The 20,436-nt window shown below is 43.9% G+C and overlaps 1 pseudogene; it reads left to right on the top strand.

Annotated features, from left to right (window-relative positions):
* Positions 1–5,594: 5,594 nt before the first annotated feature.
* Positions 5,595–5,692, top strand: LOC129545853 (U6 spliceosomal RNA; annotated as a pseudogene).
* The last annotated feature ends 14,744 nt before the right edge of the window (positions 5,693–20,436 follow it).

Genomic DNA, 20,436 nt, shown 5'->3' with positions numbered 1-20,436 from the left:
GTAGGTTGCATAAACTGGGTGTGACCTGCCTTTGCCCAGCACACTTCCCATATTTCTGAGTACATCCAGGGATACACATTGTTCTTAGCTATTCAGCAGGTGTTCAAAGGCACCTTGGAATTGTGTGTCATGTCTCTGGACCTGTCACTGTCACATTGCTCAGAAATTGGATTCTGCAGAGTGGAAACATGTGGCTTGTTGGCAAGGCAACTGGTTCAGAGCAGGGACATTTCCAGGCTGAGAGAGCTCGCCTTTGTCAATTGGGTTACAGCCCTCATAAAAACCTGTTTGTTTGTGTTCCTTTCTGGATGCTCAGAGGTGTCAGGCCACCTTGAGCGGTGAGGGGAAGATGCCATCTTCACATGGGTGGCTCCAGCCACACCTCTTTGTATATCCTGGCTGCTAAACCAAACCCCGGACCTCCCAGTGTGCAGAGTGCCTGGACCTGTGAGCAGGGATAAGATCTCCAGTGGGGAGGGCTTGCAGCTCTCAGCACTTCTGCCTTTTCTATTTTTGCTTCCAGGTAGATGGCGAGTTTGCGGCTCCTGTGCTCCTGCATATGGTGTCATCAATTTCCATTTAAAAACCAGAAGGGTAGCCTTCTAAAATATCGAGTTTTGGAGGTGACAAATAGAAATTTATGGCATGAGGGTTAACTGCTGAACTAGGATCTGTCAGCAGTGCCATTATGAATGAAATGAAAGGATATGAAAGTTGAAAAAAATTTAGGTGCTCAGGGTGGCATGGTGAGACTTGGTAGCTGATGACAAATTCTTGGTTTAAATGCTGGCTCCGGGATTTCTCTGATGGTCCAGTGGTTAAGACTCTGTGCTTCCAATGCAGGGGTCGCAGGTTCAATCTCTGGTCGGGGAACTAAGATCCCATATGCTGAGGGAGGCAACCCCACCCCCAAAATACTCGCTCTGCCATTCATGGCCCATGTGATCTTGAGCCTCCCCTGATTATGTTAGAAAGGGAATGCTGATGGCATCGTATCAGAGCACTTTGAAGGAAAAGCTTGATAGATACGTGGCTATACAGACTGGATTGGAGTATCTTCATAAAGGATCCCTCTGGTTGTGACGGTCACATAATGTTCACTCACTCATTCATTTATTCAACAAATATTTATCGAGCACCTGCTATCTGCCAGGCACTCTACCTGTTGCTGGGGATATAATTAATGAACAAAACAGTAAGATTCCTGTATTTCTGAGTTTAATTCTAGTGGTTAGAAACACAGACAAATAATAAAATGTGGTGTATTAGACCACGATAAATGCTATGTAGATAAAAAAGCAGGTGAGGGAGGGGCTCATGAAGTGGGGAAGCATTTCGGTTTTAAATCCCACATCAGGAACGGCCCCTTTGAGAGGGTGACATTTGTGTAAAGATTTGGAAGAGGCAAGGAAGTGAGCCACAGAATTACCTGGCGGAAAATTTTCTAGGCAAAGCAGACAGGATGCGCAAATGCCCCCAGAGGCCATCTGGTGTGTTTGAGAAACAGCAAAGAGGCCAGTGTGGCCGGAGTGGGGTGAGTGGGAGAGAAATGGCAAGGAGGGCATGCTGGTTTCAGAACCAGACCATGTAGGGCCTCATAGGTCATTCCAAGAACTTCGGCTTTTTCTCTGAAAAAGATGGGAAGCCCATGGAGCCTGTGTATGTATGTAGCTGAAGAGAGATATGATTCTACTTGAATGTGAAAGTTACTCAGTTGTGTCTGACTCTTTGTGACCCCAAGGTTTATATAGTTCTTGGAATTCTCAAGGCCAGAACACTGGAGTGGGTAGCCTTTCCCTTCTCCAGTGGATCTTCCTGACCCAGGAATTGAACTGGGGTTGCCTGCATTGTTGGCGGATTCTTGACCAACTGAGCTTCGGGGAACTTCTTAGTTTTTAAAAATGTAATTAAAAAATTTTATAACAGCTTTGTTGAGTTGCAACAGTAAACTGTACATATTTAAAATGTGTAATTTGAGAATTAAATTAAATTATGGTGAAATAGACATAACATAAAATTTACCATCTTAACCATTTTTATTTATTTTTACCATTTTTAAATGTACAGTTCATTAATATTAAGACCATTCTCACTGTTGCGTGACCAGTCTCGCCATGCAAAACAAAAACTTTCTACCCATTAAACAAAAACTCTGCATTCTCCTCTGCTCTCCAGCCCCTGGCAACCAGCATTCTACTTTCTGACAACTGTAGGTATCTCATAGCAGTGGAATAATGCAGTATTTTATCTTTTTGTGATGGGTTTATTTCACTTAGCAAGGTTCATTCATGTAGTACTTTTCTGAAGAGAACTGTTAATTTTGATGAAAACCAATTTATTAGTTCTTTTATGGGCTCGTTCTTTCAGGTTATCTTCCAACTTTGGTTTTAAGAGGATTCCTCTGGCTGCTGTGTTGAGAAGAAAGTGAATGGAGACAAAGGTGGAAATGCGGAGACCAGTTAAATGGCCACAACACGAAGATGGCAAAAGATGATGATGGTTTGAACTGGGAGGGGTGACGAGAAGAGGAATTTGGGCATGTCTTTTAAAAAATTTAATTAATTAATTTATTTTTGGCTGCATTCGGTCTGTGCTGCTTCACACTGGCTTTCTCTAATTGCTGTGCAAATGTTTCTTATTGTGGTTTCTTGTTGCTGAGCATGGGCTCTGGAGCGCAGGCTCAGTGGTTGTGGCTCTTGGGCTTAGTTGCTCTGTGGCATGTGGGATCTTCCCAGACCAGGGATCGAACCCATGTCTCCTGCATTGGCAGGCGGATTCTTTACCACCGATCCACCAGGGAAGCCTGGGTAATGTCTAAAAGACATTAGAGCCCTTGGGATCTTCTGACGGATTAGATGTGAGATATGAAAGGATTTAGTGAGGCTCCAGCTGAGGACTTCGGAGGTTGGTATTGCTGTTCCCTGAGACAGGAAGGGTGTCGGCAGAGTAGGTGAGGGCGAAGACTTGGAGCTTGGTGTCTGACATTAAATTTGAGATGCCTGTTAATGTTAATTTGAGATCCCAAGTAGGGGAGTGTTTGGGCCTGAGTCTGAGCTCAGTGTGATTCAGTCTCTGGTCGTGCTGGGTTCTATGTCATCCCCTGACATTTCTCTTCTGAATTCATATCCTTTGCTGAACTTGTCACTTCCTTTATTGGAGCTCAAATACCAACTGCATAAGTTCTGACTCGTGTAGGCAGTTGCTCATGATTCAAGCTCGAGACCTCAGCCTGGATCAACTTCATTTCTATGCCTCATCTATACCGATTCCCACTTGTCCTTCATAAGCCTGCGGGCACCGAGACTGGAGTTACTTTCTACCTGTGCCTTTGTAGTGGAGATTTTTTGGGCCTTGCTGACTTTTGGGAGGGAAAGCCAAGGAATCGTCTAACTTCTCCCCTTGTTACTCTGAAGCCTGTCTCTCCCATGGTTTGAGTTGTTCCCGGTTTGTAGGTTTAAAAACCTGGGGAGCTAACACCTATTAAGTCTTTGCTGAACACGGATGGTAGATTCTAGTCACATGACCAAACGGAGAAGTAACCATGCTTTCCTTGGTTCTGCAGATGAACTTCTTCACTGCAAAGAGTCTCACCTGGAATGTTGCTGTTCATCGGGAGCAGACTTGGATCTATCTACCAATTACCTGGAGATTTGCTTGAGAAGCTTCTGAGTCTCAGTTTTAAGATGGAGGAAAAAAGAAAAGGAGTAGTCTTTAAGGAAGACTGAGCAACAAGCACTAGAATATTATTGCTGTACTGTGCTTTGTCGCTCAGTTATGTCTGACTCTTTGCAATGCCATGGACTATAGCCTGCCAGGCAAGAATACTGGAGTGGGTTGCCATTTCCTTCTCCAGAGCATCTTTCCATCCCAGGGGCCGAACCCACGTCTCCCGCATTGCAGGCAGATTCTTTATCGTCTGAGCCATCAGGAAAGCCCGAGTACTGGAGTGGGTAGCCTATCCCTTCGCCAGGCGAACTTCCCCACACAGGAATCGAACCAGGATCTCCTGCATTGCCGGTGGACTCTTTTACCAGTTGAGCTACCGGTGGAAGCCCAGTATATTATTGAGGCCAATAAATGCCTCCTCGGTCCCTTGGGCAAGTGACACAGCGCCATCCACTGGCCGGTTCCCCACAACACAAGATGTCTCCAGGGGGCGCATATGCTGAGTTTATTATTTCAAAGTATCCCAGAGGCAGTGATCCCAGATTTAATATGAGGTTCCCCCCAGAGAAACCAGTTCCTTTTAGGAGAATTTTGCATATTCTGATTTTGTTTCCCCCCAGATTTCTACTTACTGTACTAAAGCCAAATTAATTCCGAAAAGGGAGAAGGTTCTTTTGCTCTCGCCTTACTCATGCAGCGTACATTTTCATTATTCCTTCCTCTTTCTGGTCCTCATCGACTTGCAGACATGTTTATATTGCTGAAGGTGGATTGAATTGATAAAACTTTGTATGATCATTAATTCTTAAAACACAGAGTGTTACTGTGAACCATACCCTGTGCTAAGAGCTGACAGCCACTTCAAAGTTTCATTGGATTCTCATAACCACTATTGTGGTATTTTGATTAGTCTTGTTTTCTAGATGAGGAAACTGAGGCTCAGAGCAGATATTCACAACCACCCACTTTAACATCAAGAAAGCCTGGAATTTGGTAGCAGGTATTTGAGAGCCACAAAATTTGTGAGATTTTTGTGCAAAGCACTTAATGTTTCTGAGTCTCAGACAGTGATTCCTTGCTACATCCTGGGATCGTTGAGAACTGAAAGGAGTTGTGTATGTGAAGGTGCTTGATAAACTGTAGGCTTTATTATAGTTCTAAACAATAATTTATATCCCTTCATTAATAATCTTCCTGTTGTTGGATTTAAATGGCCTTTTATTTATTTGTTTTGGTTGCTAGATGTAACATTGCCGTGAAAATCTCATACAGTTTTTTTTTTTTGGTCACGTGACACATGGATATTAGCCCCCTGACCAGGGGTGGAACCTCTGTCCCCTGCCTTGGAAGCATGGAGTTTTAACCACTGGACTCCTAGGGAAGTCCCTCATATAGTTTTCATTTTCTTTCTTTGAAAGTTCCTTAGGATAAAGGGATATTATGGAATTTTAAGATGGTTTACGATATGTATTGCCAAGAGGTGATACCAGTTTGTATGAATACCCCCAGTGTGTGCGGGGACTGCTTTACCACAGTGCTGTAATACTTTAACGTTTCTGAAGTCCCTCTAAGGATAGAGTGTAAGGCACATTGTCTGAGAGGGCATTTCTTTGATTACAAGCAAAGTGGGATGTTTTCCCATATTCTTGTTTACTAGCAGTATCTCTGTTTTTATGAATTGTCTTATCCACTTCTCTGCTAGTTTACTGGGGACTTCATGTTTTGGTATCAATGTGTATAAGCAAGCATATTGATAATAAGCACAACATAGGCATGAATATTTGCTGCAAAGATTTTCTCTAGATGATATTTGCCCTTTGATTTTAGTTACACTAGTTCTGTCCAATGGTTGTTTATATCTATAATGTACAAAGTGACCATCTATCATAATTTCTTTCAACATAACTTATAAAGTGATCATCCCCTGTGCTCTCTTCAGCAGGACATCTACTAAAACGGGAATGACATAGAGCAGAGTAGAGTGGCCCCTGTGCAAGGATAAATGCATAAAGTATTTCATATTTTTTGTGGCAAAGATTCAGACACGACTTAGAGACTGAACAATAACAAATGGCATACGAATTATGTCTCAGTGAAGCTGTTACCAAAAAATCCCACAAAAAACAAAAAACCCAATGTATTTTTCCCTCTGAAGCATTATGGTAAAACAAGTTTCATAGGGAGAGTTTTATTTAAACTTTTCATATCCATATTTACCTGGGATGTGTGATTGTGTGCTCAGTTTAACTCTTCATCCCCATGGACTGTAGCCCTGCTAGGCTCCTTTGTCCATAGGATTTCCCAGGCAAGAATCTTGGAGTGGGTTGCCGTTTGTTTCTCCAGGGGATCTTCTCGAACCAGGGACTGAACCCGTGTCTCTTGCGTTGGCAGACAGATTCTTTACCACTGAGCCACCAGGGAAGCCCCTCACTTATGATATGTGCTTATAATTTTCTTTTTGTGTGTTTTATTATTATCAGAGTTTAGGAAGAAGATCATGCTTGCTTAATGGACATTACGTAGTTTTACCTCTTTTTGCATTCTAGATGTTGCATACAACATCGAAACCGTCTGTTTCTTAAAAGGATGAAAATTGTTCTCGTGGAAACATTGGGACAAGCTGCATTTTTTGGTTGTTATCAGATAATTTCTTCAATTTCTTCCTTGCTTATTATTCTGTTCTGATTTATATTTCTTGAGTTATTTTTAGTAATCTATATCTTTCTAGAAATTATTCATTTTATGGAACATTTCAGCTTATTTGCCTACAAGTGTGCATAACATTCTCTTTGGGTTTAGAGAAGAAAATCTATTTTCTGTATTTTGTCCTATCTCCTTTCTCATTTCTAATTAAAAATGTTCCCCTTAATTATATTTGTCAGAGGTTTGTTTATTTTAGTAGTCTTATCAAAAAACCAACACTTGAACTAATTTATCATTCTACAGCTTTATGTTTTACAATGTATTTATTTCAGCTTTTATCTTCATCTATTGCCTCTTTTGAAATTACTTTCCCCTGTAATTTTTAAATTGAAGGCTTTGTTAATATCAGCTTGGATAATCCCAGCCTGAATAGGATTCTGAAGCCCAAAATAAGTTACGGGGAGAGAAAATGATGTATTATCAGTACGTGTTTATCAATCAGGGATCCGCAAGAAGCGAAGAGCCTGCACCAGTGATTTCAATAGTGGGAATCCATTCGGGAACTAGTTAGGAGGTGCTGAAAGCACTGAAAACCCAAGTGGGCTGGTGAGATGACACGGAGATGAGCAACAGCAGCAAGCTGCTCCTCCCCACCCACACACAGCTGGAGGGGCCGAAGAAATAGGAGGGGACGTTCCCAGACCTGAGCGAACCAGAAGCACAGATCTGCTGAGAAGACACAGAAGGCAGAGCTGGGGTCCGGGGTGGGCAAGGAATGCGAAGAGGACAACCTGAAGTTTACTGTCCTCTTCCCAGTCTCCTCCTGGGCGCCTCTCGTGGCCAGAAATTAACAGGAGGCCAGTTGGCAAAGGAGCCTGAGAAGTGTAATTTGCCAGAGTCAGGCTGAACAGGGGAGGGCAGCCGATGGACGCAGGAGTGGATGGTGACCCGCACAGCCACGTTCTCTTCAGCGCAGGCGACGCCAGACGGGTTTGTGATGCCAGCGCCGGGGCGGTGTCCTATCTTTGCGAGGTCCTGTGCGTCTCAGCTTCTGTACCCCTTTCTCACGCTCCCTGTCGCTCCTCTTGCTCTTGATCCCTGAGTCCATATTAAAAAGTTAAGGCAACTTCTGTCCCGGCCCTTTCCGGAGTCGGGTCTCTCTCCTTTGGCCGCCTTACTGCCTACAGCCTTGATTCTAACCTGGACCTGCGTGCAGGGGTACCCACCCGGCTCTTTATCTCCGTTTGTGATTTCGCTGCTCATCTCTGGACCTGGGCTTCTAGCTGCCTATTGGAGGAGGAAATGGCAACCCACTCCAGTATTCTTGCCTGGAGAATTCGAGGGATAGAGGAGCCTGGTGGGCTACCGTCCCCAGGGAAACAGAGTCGGACACGACTGCACGACTAACTCACACGCTCAGACATACACAATGGGCATTACGGATGCCTCGAATCCTTGTAAACGGGATTTATTGTGTTCTCCTGCCCCCAGATCTCTTCTGTCCCTTGCACTCCTCTCTCAGTTGATAGCACGTCCTCCATCCCGGCATCAGAGCTGGCCAGCTGGGAGTAACCCCTTAAGCCTTCCTTCTTTCTGTCCAGGCCTTCACACATCTGCTCCATCCTGTGCCCTGAGATTTCTGTTTCTTTCCTCTTATCTCATTGCACCTGCACCAGCTCTGGCCTCATTATTTCTCCTCTGGCTTCTTCCAATTGTTGTCCCTTTCTCTATTCTCCTCCTGCTCCAGTCCATTCTTCATATTAATGTGAAAATGATGGTTTTGGGAGTACAAGCTGGCTGCGTTACTCAAGCTGTAAGCTCCTGAAGGGCCTCCAGGTGTACGAGATTGGCCCCAGGTGGCTTTGCTCTGGGATTGGCTCCTGCCTCCTCGGTCCACCCCATCCTTTACCGTTTTTCATCACTGCTGTCTGGACTATTCTGTGTGCCTTGAATCTTACTCAGTTTCAAATTCCAGCTTTGGGTAGCCTTTCCTGTTATACCGCCCCCCACCATGCGCCCCCCCACAACAGAGTCAATCACTCCCTCTACTGTGTTTCCCAATACTTTGATAATATCTCTCCTAGAGCTGTTAAATCTAGTCAATACACTGAGTTTCACAAAAGGAAGGCCTGAGTTCTGTTCATCTTTGTCTTCCCAGTTCCTAGACATTTCCTAGAAATGCTCAACGCGCATACATATGTACACACGTAAATAAATAAGTACAATTAAAAATTATTTAACAGACACTTGCATAATGTTTACAACCAGGCATCATTCTGAACACTGTAGCAAGTTAAAACCTTTTAACGCTTATAGCCACCGGAAGACTCAGAGGCTGTTACAGGCACCACTTTCTGGATGAAGAAACAGAGGCACAGTTTGGGTAAAGCAGCTCGAAGCCACACAGGGAGTGAGCGGCCGAGCTGGGGTTTGGACTCTGGCGGTCTGGCTGCTGCCTCTGGCTCTCTATCCCAGTCTCTCCCGCGCCTCAGCAGTGTTAGCTGTGCGAAGAGGCTGTGCCAGGAGGCTGCTTGATGGGCAAGCCAGTCTGTTCTACACTGTAGAGTTCCCAGTGGTTCTGCGTGTGGCCATTTCTTTGTCTTAGTGTGTATGCCCAGTTGCTCAGTTGCTTCAGTCGTGTCCGACTCTCTGCAACCCTTTGGACTGTAGCCCGCTAGGCTCCTCTGTCCATGGGATTCTCCAGGCAAGAATGCTGGAGTGGGTTGCTGTGCCCTCCTCCAGAGGATCTTCCTGACTCGGGGGTTGAACCACGTCTCTTAGGCCTCCTGTGTTGTCAGGTGGGTTCTTCACCACTAGCGCCACCTGGGAGGCCCTCTTCATCTGTGGAATCCCCCAAAGCCACGGACAGCGGGTTCAGTGGAGGGCAACTTCTCTGCAGGCTCACAGGTCTGCTTAAAGATTTTCTCTCTCTAGCTGGAGAGGCCCTGTGCTAATGATTTGAAGGAGCCCATATCTTTTGAGAGCCAGGTACCTCAGCTGGCCCAGGAGGCCTGAGGCCCAGGTTACTCTTGGGGTTTTTAATCTGGAATAAATCAGACTATTTCTTAAAATATTTTGGATTAGTCAATATTTTGACTGTATTCTCCCCAGGATAGCATAGGTCCTTCCCAGAGAAAAGTTGGTTTAACTAGAGATTTATATGTCAGTTCCAATTCTGAAGCTTGTTTCCACTTCTGTTTGGGTCCTCAATGCACAGGATTTCTAGAGTTCTCCCGATGAAAGTGCATCTTTATTGTGTGTCCAGCACCACCCTCTCTATGTGAAGATGTGAGAGAAGTATCAGTTGGCATATAGGGGAGTGTCTCCTAGTATATATAGTTGGAGAGAAGAGTTAAGGCACATGCAAGAAGAATTAGGACAAGGCATGATCTTATATATTAGCATACAGTAATGAGTGTGGATTCAAGTGCCAGATTGAGTGATACCAACAATTAGAGAACAGAACGGCATGTTGTAAGATGAAGATCATATCTTATGAATAGTAAATAAAAAACGAGTTCGAGAAAGTAGACAAATGAAGGCTGGGGTGTGGAGGAGAGGTTTTAGGAGAGAGTGTTTTGACCTGAATAAAGCAGGAAGATGATAAATAATAACATGTAATTGAGAGCTTTCCTAGAGGAGGGCACAGCAACCCACTCCAGTATTCTTGCCTGGAGAATTCCATGGATGGGAGCCTGGTGGGCTATAGTCCACGGGGTCGCAAAGAGTCGGACACAACTGGGCGACTAACGTAACAACACGATGGGTAGGGCTGGTGGTAAAGTACCCACCTGCCAATGCAGGAGACATAAGAAATGTGGGTTTGATCCCTGAGTCGAGAAGATCCGCTGGAGAGGGGCATGGCAACCCACTCCAGCATTCTTGCTGGGAGAATCCCATGAACAGAGAAGCCTGGAGGGCTATAGTCCATAGGGCCACAAAGAGTCAGACATGAATGAAGTGACTTAGCACGCAGTCTTATTTTGCGTGAGGGAAACTAGACCTCTGAATTGCTTCAGTTGGTATTATTTGGGTTTTCTGCTATGCTCAGCCAAACCTATTCCTAACAAACTTATTTATAATCTTCTTCTTTGACTAGAATATAACTTTCATGAGTCCAAGGACTTTACTTGGTCCTTTACTGTTGGTAACTTTACTGTTTCTACTAAATCCTGGGTACCTATAATGCACATAGTAGGTGCTCAATAAATATTTATTGACTAATGAATATGTGGTAATAGAGAAAGTCATCAGATGAGATTTCCTGAGGTGCTATTTGTGGGGTATGGATCAACCAGGGTAGGCTAGGTTTTGTTGAAGTAATAACCCCAGAATATCAGTGGTTTAAACAATAGGAACTTTTTCCTACTTCATTATAGTCATCCTCAGGTCTCAGCAGGTAGCTGTCTTCTGTGTCCACCATTCTTGGCTGCTTTGACCTTGTAGCATCTTTCCTCAAGTTCACTGTGCTTCAGCGTTCACCTTGGCAAGAGAAGGGATCATGAGAAAACCGTGATTCAGTTTTGAAATGCTCCTGCCTGAAAGTGACACATACCAATTTTGCTTACGTTTCATTGACCACGGTGGGTCGTATGGCTGTGATGAACTTCACAGGAGCCAGATGAGGGAGAAATGGAAGTATTGGTGAGCATAGGGAGTGTCTGCCATAGGCTTTACACAGCCTCTGAAACCACTGGGGAGGGAGCGGGTAGGAGGCCTGAGCACACTCAGGGAAGAAATGATAAGGAAATCCAACCAAGAATGCCAGTCCAAGTGGGGAGAAATGAAGCCATATGCACATTGACGCTTCTCTTTTTCGAATTCGGGTATAGTTGCTTTTGCCAACAAAGGTCTGTCTAGTCAAGGCTATGGTTTTTCCAGTGGTCATGTATGGATGTGAGAGTTAGACTATAAAGAAAGCTGAGCACTGAAGAATTGATGCTTTTGAACTGTGCTGTTGGAGAAGACTCTTGAGAGTCCCTTGGACTGCAAGGAGATCCAACCAGTCCATCCTAAAGGAGATCAGTCCTGAGTGTTCATTGGAAGGACTGATGTTGAAGTTGAAACTCCAATACTTTGGCCACCTGATGTGAAGAACTGACTCATTGGAAAAGACCCTGATGCTGGGGAAGATTGAGGGTGGGAGAAGAAGGGGATGACAGAGGATGAGATGGTTGGATGGCATCACTGACTCAATGGACGTGAGTCTGAGTAAACTCCGGGAGTTGGAGATGGACAGGGAGGCCTGGCGTGATGAGCGACTAAACTGAGCTGATAGCTGCTTTATAATGTTGTGTGGGTTTCTGCACAGCAGAGTGAATCAGCTACATGTGCACACACACACCCTCCCTCGGGGACCTCCCTCCCCTGGCCCCTCTAGGCTCTCAGAGCTCCAAGCCGAGCGCCCTGTGCCATCCAGCAGGTTCTCACTCGTTCTCTGTCTCCACATGGGAGTGCCTACCTGTCGATCCCAATCTCCCGACCTGTCCTATCCAACTGTACCCCGCTCCCCCTGTGTCCACATATCCTTTCTCTATGAAAGCGACTCTTGTATTTGTCTTTTTGAAGTTTGAGGATGGCAGTTTCTTGACCACGTGGGCCAGCCTGTTGCTCATCGAAGATTGTTGAGAGCATTCGCCTGTGTGTGTTCACTCTGGACCTCATCGTTGGTGCCTCCAGACTATATTCTGCCCACCTAGTTTGTGCCGCTGACCCGGGCTTGCTCCCTAGGCACTGCATTATAAATCCCGAACTACCGTAGCATCTTTGCTCTCATCCAAACTGTGTCCCATCCCTTCAGGATTTTGAATTAAGCCATAAACTAATTCAAGCTAAGATGTGATAGTTTGATAAAATAACTCACCTAACGTATTTGCATTTTAATGGAGGCTCTCAGTGCCTTAAAGCAGAAGGGTTGTAATTTCAGGCACCCCGGTAAGCAGGTTGGGAAAATATTTTTCTCCAGAGGAGCCTTTTAGTGCTCCTTAAATCTTATCACACTGCTCTGCAGACAGAACAGGACTGAGTTTTCTCGGCTGATTTCTGTCGTGTTCCAAGCCAGATACCACCCGGGGAGAGGGTGCAGCGATAACAATACAGGCCCCATTTTATTAAGTAGATTGGCAAGAGAAGAAAGGAAACCTGTTCAGAGGAGATGGACTCAGGTGTGCAGAGAAAAACAAATACAGCATCCCACTACTCTGTCCCCTGATAAAACATCCGTTGCCATTCGAATTATGCTGCTTTTCCATAAAAGACAACTTGTGCTTTTTGTGCGGTTGTGGAAACAGCTAGGTTTCTTCCCCACTGTTTGACATTTTCCATGCTTGTTGCTAAATCTTTGACAGAAGCATTAGCTGGGCTGAAGAATAATAGTGTTGTAAGAAAGCTGATAATGGCCTAGGAAAAAAAAAAGTATGTATAATACATACCTTGACATCGAATCGCTGAATACTTTAATAAGTAATGCACACAAACGGAGGCCTTTTGTGTTGACATAAAATGTAAGCTCTACCTTTCTTCTCATCCAGAAGCATAAAGAACAGGAGAGGAAAATAGATGGGAGAAATTCAAATATTTTCCTTTGGGGACTTTGATGTGCCAATGTACTATACACCAAGAGGTTCTTTTAATTTCCTCAAGTGTTAGAGAGAGAATGAGTGTGGAGAGAGGATATAGTATGTATCTTGCATTTTAAAAAAAAATAATTATTTATTTATTTGGCTGCACCGGGTCTTTAGTTGTGGCACTCCGGATCTTCAGCTATAGCATGCAAACTCTTAGCTGTGGTGTGTGGGATCTAGTTCCCCGACCAGGGATGGAACCCCTGCATTGGGAACACGAAGTCCCAGCCACTGGACCACCAAGGAAGTCCCTATCTCTTGCATTTCTTGATACTTCCCAGAAACCAGTTCCAGATGTGAGAACTTATACTGAAGTGGCTTTCAGAATCCCAAGGGACTCAAAAGACTGACTAGCAGCAAGTACCACTGCAGTCAAAGGGACCCAGGCTCCAGTAACCAGGAGCCAGCCTCAGTGCCAGAATGAGTGCTTATGATCTGAGAGGAAGCATCTTCTGGGCTGGAGCAACTGGCAGGACACACGCTTACAGAGAGAGCCTTCAGGAAAGGGAGCGAGCGAGAACGACGACTGTTGTTGAATGTGTAAAGCAGGTTCTGGTGACTCCTGCAATTTTTTGACTTAAATTTTTTTTTGTTTTTTGAAAAAGAATTCTCACACATTTTCATTGTCAAGACTATCCCGCTATAGTATCATATGATAAATGTGAAACCTTCTAGTTCTTTTCTCTCATTTTCAAGATTTCTCCTCAAAAACTACAACTGCCTTCACCTTTCCCTCCCATCTTTTGGCCAACCTTAAGCAGTTATTGAAATACCTCTTTCTTGGTAACAGCTATTTCCCTGCACTGTGATGGCATGGAATTCAGACTCCAAATATGCCTAGTTGCCTCCTGTAGATTATTCTTAACTCTGCCTACAAACTGATTGAGTTAAGACATACATTGCAAGCACTCAGAACTGAGGCTCATAGTGGCTTGAACAACAAAGAGAGTTGTCTCACGTCACAAGAGGTCTGCTGTTAGGAGTTCTGTGGTTAGAGTTGCTACTGTTGTTATTAGTCACTAAGGCATGTCTGACTCTTTGGGACCCCATGGACTGTAGTGTGCCATGTTCCTCTGTCCATGGGATTTCCCAGGCGAGAATACTGAAGTGGGTTGCCATTTCCTTCTCCAGGGGATCTTCCCAACCCAGAGATGAAACCCGCATCTCCTGCATTGGCAGGAGGATACTTTACCATTGAGCCACCAGGGAAGCCCATGCTTAGAGTGGTGACTTTCAAATGTCATCAGGGCTCTTTCTGGTTTTCCATTCTGCCATCTCTGGGTACGGACACTGGGGCCTCATGCTTAATGCCTCACAGTCACCATATGGCTGCTGTAGCCCCTAGGGATTTTTTGACAAAAAGGATCATCTTTTTAAAGAGGAGCAAAATAATTTTCCTGTGAAGTCCACGCACTCACTGGCTCTCAAATCTCATTGTGCAGTCTAGGTCACATAGCTGTTCCTAGCTGCAAGAGGGGCTGCAAAAAATCAGTGTCTTGACAAGGCAAATCATAGGATTGCCCACAGCTGACCTAGACTCATCCTGATTTGCTGCCTAGAAATGGATAGGTTCTGCTAATGAGAAAAGTGTGAGGGTTGGCAGGCCCTGTGGGTAGATGGTACATTCCCCCCCCCCTTATTTATTGTTAATTGAAGGATAATCACAATATTGTGTTGGTTTCTGCTATACTTCAACATGGATCAGTCATAGGTACACATAGGTCCCCTCCTTCTTGAGCCTCCCTTCCACCTCCCACCCCGCCTGGGTTGTCACAGAGCCCCAGTTTAAGCTCCCTGAGTCATGCAGCAAATTCCCATTGACTGTCTGTTTTACACATGTTAGTGTATATGTTTCCATGCTACTCTCTCTCCATTCGTCCCACCTTCTCTTTTTTGCTTCCACCCCAGCCCCTGTGCCTGTAAGTCTGTTCTCTGTGTCTCCTTGGCTGCCCTGCAAATAGTTTCATCAGTTTAGATGGTACATTTTATCCAGCTCTTGGTTTGTGCCACTGAGGTATATCTTACCCTGCAGTTCTGTATAGGTATTTCCCTGGGTAGTGGCTGTAAATATTTTTACATGAAATAATTATTTTTTCACTGATTTCCATGAAAAAAACTAAGATAAGTTTCTATGGCAAGCATTTTTTTTTTGCCAAGATTAAAACAAATCACATGCTTAAAATGGTGGTACTATGAGATACTAAAATAAAAAACTCTGTAGATAATTTCCATATTTGAGCAATAAATGTGTTTCAGCAAAGTGCCCCTAAGGTGACTTTATGTAAAATAAACCCTCAATTCCCTTTAACCATTTTTATGAAGTTGGAGACATAGTCCCATTGGAAAATATATTTCTGTAGATGGTATATGAAACTAAATAGCAGATGAAGTTTCTGTAGGGTAGCTCAGCTCCCAAATGGGGCTTTGCATCAGAACTACCTTTGGGGTTTTCTAAAACTATAACACTCCTAGATTTCTCTTCAGATTTGTGGGAAGGAGGCCTGGGAGTTGTGGATTTATAAAGCTTCCCAAGTGACATTGATACACAGGCAGGTTTAGGACATGTTTATATGTAACAGACATAGAGTTACAGAACTTAATAGGATTTTGAAATAATGTGGTCCAATTCCCTCATTTCACGGATGAGGAAAGAAGTTGTGAGCCTTGCTAGTGGACATAGAGGGACTTGAATTCCACCCTTGTGACTCTAATGTGTATGCCTTTGCCAGGACATCACCCTGCTGGGGAAGGGATTTAGAATATTCCATATATGTGTGATGAAATTTGCATAGGCAAGAGAGACCTTCAGAGTTTGATGCTATTTTCCTTAATCAGTAATCTATTACTGGGACTGCCCTGGTGGTCCAGTGGTTAAGACTCTGCACTTCCACTGCAGGGGGCATGGGTTTGATCCCTGGTCGTGGAACTAAGATCTCAATTCTGTGAGACTCAGCCAAAAGAAAATGATAAATAAAAGGAGACTGCTTTAAAAAGAGTCTATCACTTGCCTTCATGTATTTTTCTCATTTCTTTGATCAGAACCTCCCTCTGAATGTAAGATTTTCTGTAGAAGTCATCAAACTCTTTATTCTTAGAACTTCTTTCTTTGGGTCAAAGGTGTACATTGCCTTAGAGAGCCAGGGTACATAATTATAATTCACCAGGACTACTAATGAATTCATTTGTGATGTGAATGTATGCATTTCCTACGTTGAGTAAGGAGACACATAAGATCATAAACTAGGAGCTCCTAACACTTATGGGTTGCATTTGTCAGCTTTTTTGGTGTACCAAACCACTCCAAAGGCAAAGATGTAAGACCACCAGCATGTGTTATCTCTCACGATTCGTGGTTTGACTGAGTGGGGCTTCGGAATGGGGGCTGGCCTGGCTGAGGCTGGATGGTCTGTGATGGCCGTTCCCACATGTTTGGTGGTCAGCTCATTGTCAGCTGAGATAATAAGATAATTTGGCCACATATCTCTCACCATTTCCAGGACCCAGACTTGATCTCCATGCTCCGTTGCTTCAGTCATGTCTAACTCTTTTGGGACCCTGTGAACTGTAGCCCACCAGGCTCCTCTGTTTATGGGGTTCTCCAGGCAAGAATACTGGAGTGGGTTGCCGTTTCCTTCTTCAGGGGATCTTTCCCACACAGGGATTGAACCTATATCTCCTACAGCTTCTGCATTGGCAGGTAGACTCTTTACCACTGAGCCACCTGGGAAGCTTGCTTGTTCATATGGTGGTAGTTAGAAGATCCCAGGAAAAAAGGGGAAAACTCCAATGCACAAATACTTTTCAGGTTTCTTCTTGTGTTACCTCTGTCAAAACAAGTCACCTGGCAAACCCTGAGTTCATGTGGGAAGGGACATAGACTCAGAAAGGGGGATTATTGTGGCTATTTAGGCCAATACTCTCCTGTAGGGGCATGGCAGGTGACAAGGGAGCCCATGAAGACCTGAGCACTTACTTTGTGCCTGGCAGTGTGCCCAGCAAGTTAGAGAGGCTTATCAGCTCAAAGTCATCCTTACTAAGTGAATCAACTGTCATTCAACCCTGCTCCAGTGTAGATCCAAAGTTCATGCTTGACTGTACTCAAACTCTATCTCATTAGTCTGTTTCTGACATCTACAAACCTTCACAGAACACGGAGAGCTCCCTTTGCTGCTGCTGAAACATACAAACAAAAAAGAATGACCCTTTGAGATTAGAGGTTATATGCTTTTACTTGACCATTTGTTCTTGATTATGTCTAAGGCTAATTGTTTATCTTATGGATAGTTAAGGCTATTAGGACCTTAAATGCTGCTAGCACATTCTGAGGTTTGGCACATCTGGCTTGGATGACTCACGGGGAGTGTTCAGATTGCCTTTGAAAGGTGTTTATTTTTCCTCATTAAGTCTGCATGCAATCTATTCTTTCTGAACATGATGATTTCTTCCTTCAGGCTTGCTTTCAAGAGGAGTGCCCTGGAGCATGTGCCTTGTTGCATTCTTACTCCCCACATGTCACTGAGTCTGTTTTACATCATTATCTCTTAGCAGAGACTCTATGTGGGGAGTTTTTATTGCATGAGAAGGTGTAATGTGTAGGACATCTGAAGGCCCTGAGCGAGTTGCATCCTCTGCCTCTAAGTCCCTTCCTGGCTTAAGAAATGAGTGGACCGAGGAGATGATGTGTAAGTCCATATCCACATCTAATTGTTTGCAATTTGCACTTTTTGCTTCTTGGGTTTCAGGAGAAGGGCAAGAGTCTGGATTAGCTTGATGTGAAAGTTTGGCGTGATCATGGACCCAAATGCCTCTCTGGCATCATTTCCTGCCACTGCTCTTCACAGCCAGGCTGTTAACACTAGATATTTCCTAAGAACCCATGTTTCCTCCTGCCCTCACAACTCTGACCCTGTGGTTTTTCTTCCTGGAAGGACCTTTCTAACTTAAGGCACTTTTTCCTTATCTTTATCCTAGACCCCAGCCCAACTCTCAGAGGTAGCACCCTCTACAAAGTCTTCTACAATATCTACCGTTTCACACAAGCTCCCAACAGTGGGGAGAGTTCTTTTCTCTGCCATCCAGTGTCCCATGTATATCTCTAATGAAGCAAGATCACTCTGTGTTGCAATTTTATTTCTCTCCTTTGGGCTGGGAATTCCTTGAAAGATCATGGCTTGGTTCTCGGTGTGTCTAGCTCCCTAGTATAGTCCTTGGCATGTAAATGATGCCATATATGATGAGACTGAATAGCTGCCCCTTTCCTATCTTGGGAAGTCTACAATTCCTCCATCTTTTTCTTTCTTGCTTTTTTTTGGCTGCACCGAAATGTTAGTTCCCTGACCGGGGATTGAATCTGGGCCCTTGGCAGTGAAAGCCCAGACTTACCCCTGGACTGCTAGGGAATTCCCTCCTCCAGCTTTTTTCTGATACTAGTACTGACTTCCATCTCATAATGCTGGAAGTATGTATTGTGACTGCCACTCCCCTTACAAGTCATAGGGGTAATGACTTCAGGTTTGGCAGAAATGTGGGATGTCTCCAGCTTCTGAGTGCACATTATTGAATTCTGGGAAATTCCCAGCTTCTTGTATCAGTGTTTTCACTAACCTCTGGCTTGTGGTGATTTCAGATCTTTGAAACTGTCTGGTACTTCCAGAGACTGATCAACTATCACTCTGGCTTCTGATACTTTAGATGGGTCAAGGAGTGATTTTATCAGGGAATGTGCCAGATGGATTGAAGGAAGGGAAACCAGAGGTGGGGGAAAACTTAGAGGGAATCATAGAACTCCGGGAGATTCTGTGCTTGGGTTAGAAGGAAGAGGATGGTGGTGCATTTGTAGACTTGTCTAGGATGGAAAGAGGATCAGGTTTAGGAGATAAGACGGTACATGTTTGATCATGCTGAGTTTGATGTGTTTGTGGGACATCATTGTGGAATTGTCCATCAGACAGTCAAAACCTTAAGGTTATAGGGAAATAAAGATCAGAATCACAGTGAGAAAGACTAGGTTTGCTGAAGTTGAGGGGCAGATGGAGTTGCCAAAAGAAAACATACAGAGACAAGGAGATGCTGGCAAATGGGTACTTGCAAAACATCTAGTCTAACAATGAGCAAGAGGGATGGAAGAGCCCCAGAAGAATATAAAACCATTGAAGTTTATGGGGAAGAATTTGTTGAGAAATTGTTTGGAGACTCTCAAAGGGAACTCTTACTTATATATCCTAAATGAAAAATGGAATTCATCTTTATGTAATGATACCCTCTTGAGCTATGTGCCAGGTATTTTCAAGTTTGCATTTGAAGGCTGGTGGTTTCATCCAGACAACCTGATCAGCTGAGTCAGATTGGACAATAGACAACGAGAAAGACTATGATTGTTGTGGGAGGGGGTGCAGATTTCAATAAGATGGGAGGGTTAGGAGTGTCAAATGACAGAGAATCCTAAGGTTTTAATAGAAACCTTATAGGTAGAATTGCTGACTGCTTTTTAAAAATGGTTCTCAAGGCAAGTATACTGAAGTGGTTTGCCATTCCCTTCTCAAAAATGGCATAGTTTTTATTCCCTAGTCCTTCCCTACGAGCAAAAGGTATATTTCCAGTTTTCAAGTATGATAACTGGATCCAAGTGGGATGACCATTATGCTTTAATTATCTAATTTGTTTTTAGTGTTCATCTGGCCTCAGAAAGAGGCAGCTTTATTGACGGCTATTCTGTTTTTTTTTTTTTAACAAGCAATTAGTGCTTAGAAAATACATTGGGAAATCTTATTTATCATGGTAAAATATATAAAAATTCATAATTTTTACCTTTTTAAAGTACACAAGCCAGTGGTATTAAGTCCATTCACAGCATCATGCCATTATCATCACCATCCATTTCCAGAACTTTTTTGTCATCCCAAACAGAAAGTCTTTCTCCATTAAGTATTAACTCCCCATCTCCTCTTCCTCTGACCCCTGGCAACCATTCCACTTTTCTATCCCGATGAGTTTACCTAGTCTTAGGTACCTCGTATAAGTGGGATCACACGTATTTATCCTTTTGTGTCTGGCTTATTTCACTTAGCATATCCTCAGGAATTCTTGACAGCTCCCTGGAATTTGGCAATCCCAATGTCTTGGCTACAGATTTCTGGAGTATGTGATGTAATTCTTCAAATATTTTCTCAGAGGTTTTTGCTCTACCCGCTCTTGAAATAGTAAGTAGACGTTTCTCACCAAAGAAGCCACCTTACGCACTTTTAATGCAATTTTGGATTCCAGCAGTTGTGTGATGGTGATCCTGGTGATGATTTCACCTTTTGAATTGTGGTACACAGCTGTGCTGATCCACCGTGAAGGCACCCTGCGTCATGTACTCCTGGCCACGGAGGGGCTCCTGAGAATCCTTCATTATGTGAGGGAATGCCTGGGCTTCCTTATCCTGAGTAATTGTGACCTGGTCCTGTGAACACATGTCACATGTCGAAACACTTCTTCATTTTAATGGCTTTAATAAAATTTT

This window comes from Moschus berezovskii, chromosome 27 (assembly GCF_049115385.1).
Source record: "Moschus berezovskii isolate FMDL1 chromosome 27, NW_MosBer_1.0, whole genome shotgun sequence".
Classification (NCBI taxonomy): Eukaryota; Metazoa; Chordata; class Mammalia; order Artiodactyla; family Moschidae; genus Moschus; species Moschus berezovskii.
The sequence above is the reverse complement of the archived record's forward strand: the minus strand, read 5'-3'. Positions and strand labels throughout refer to the sequence as shown.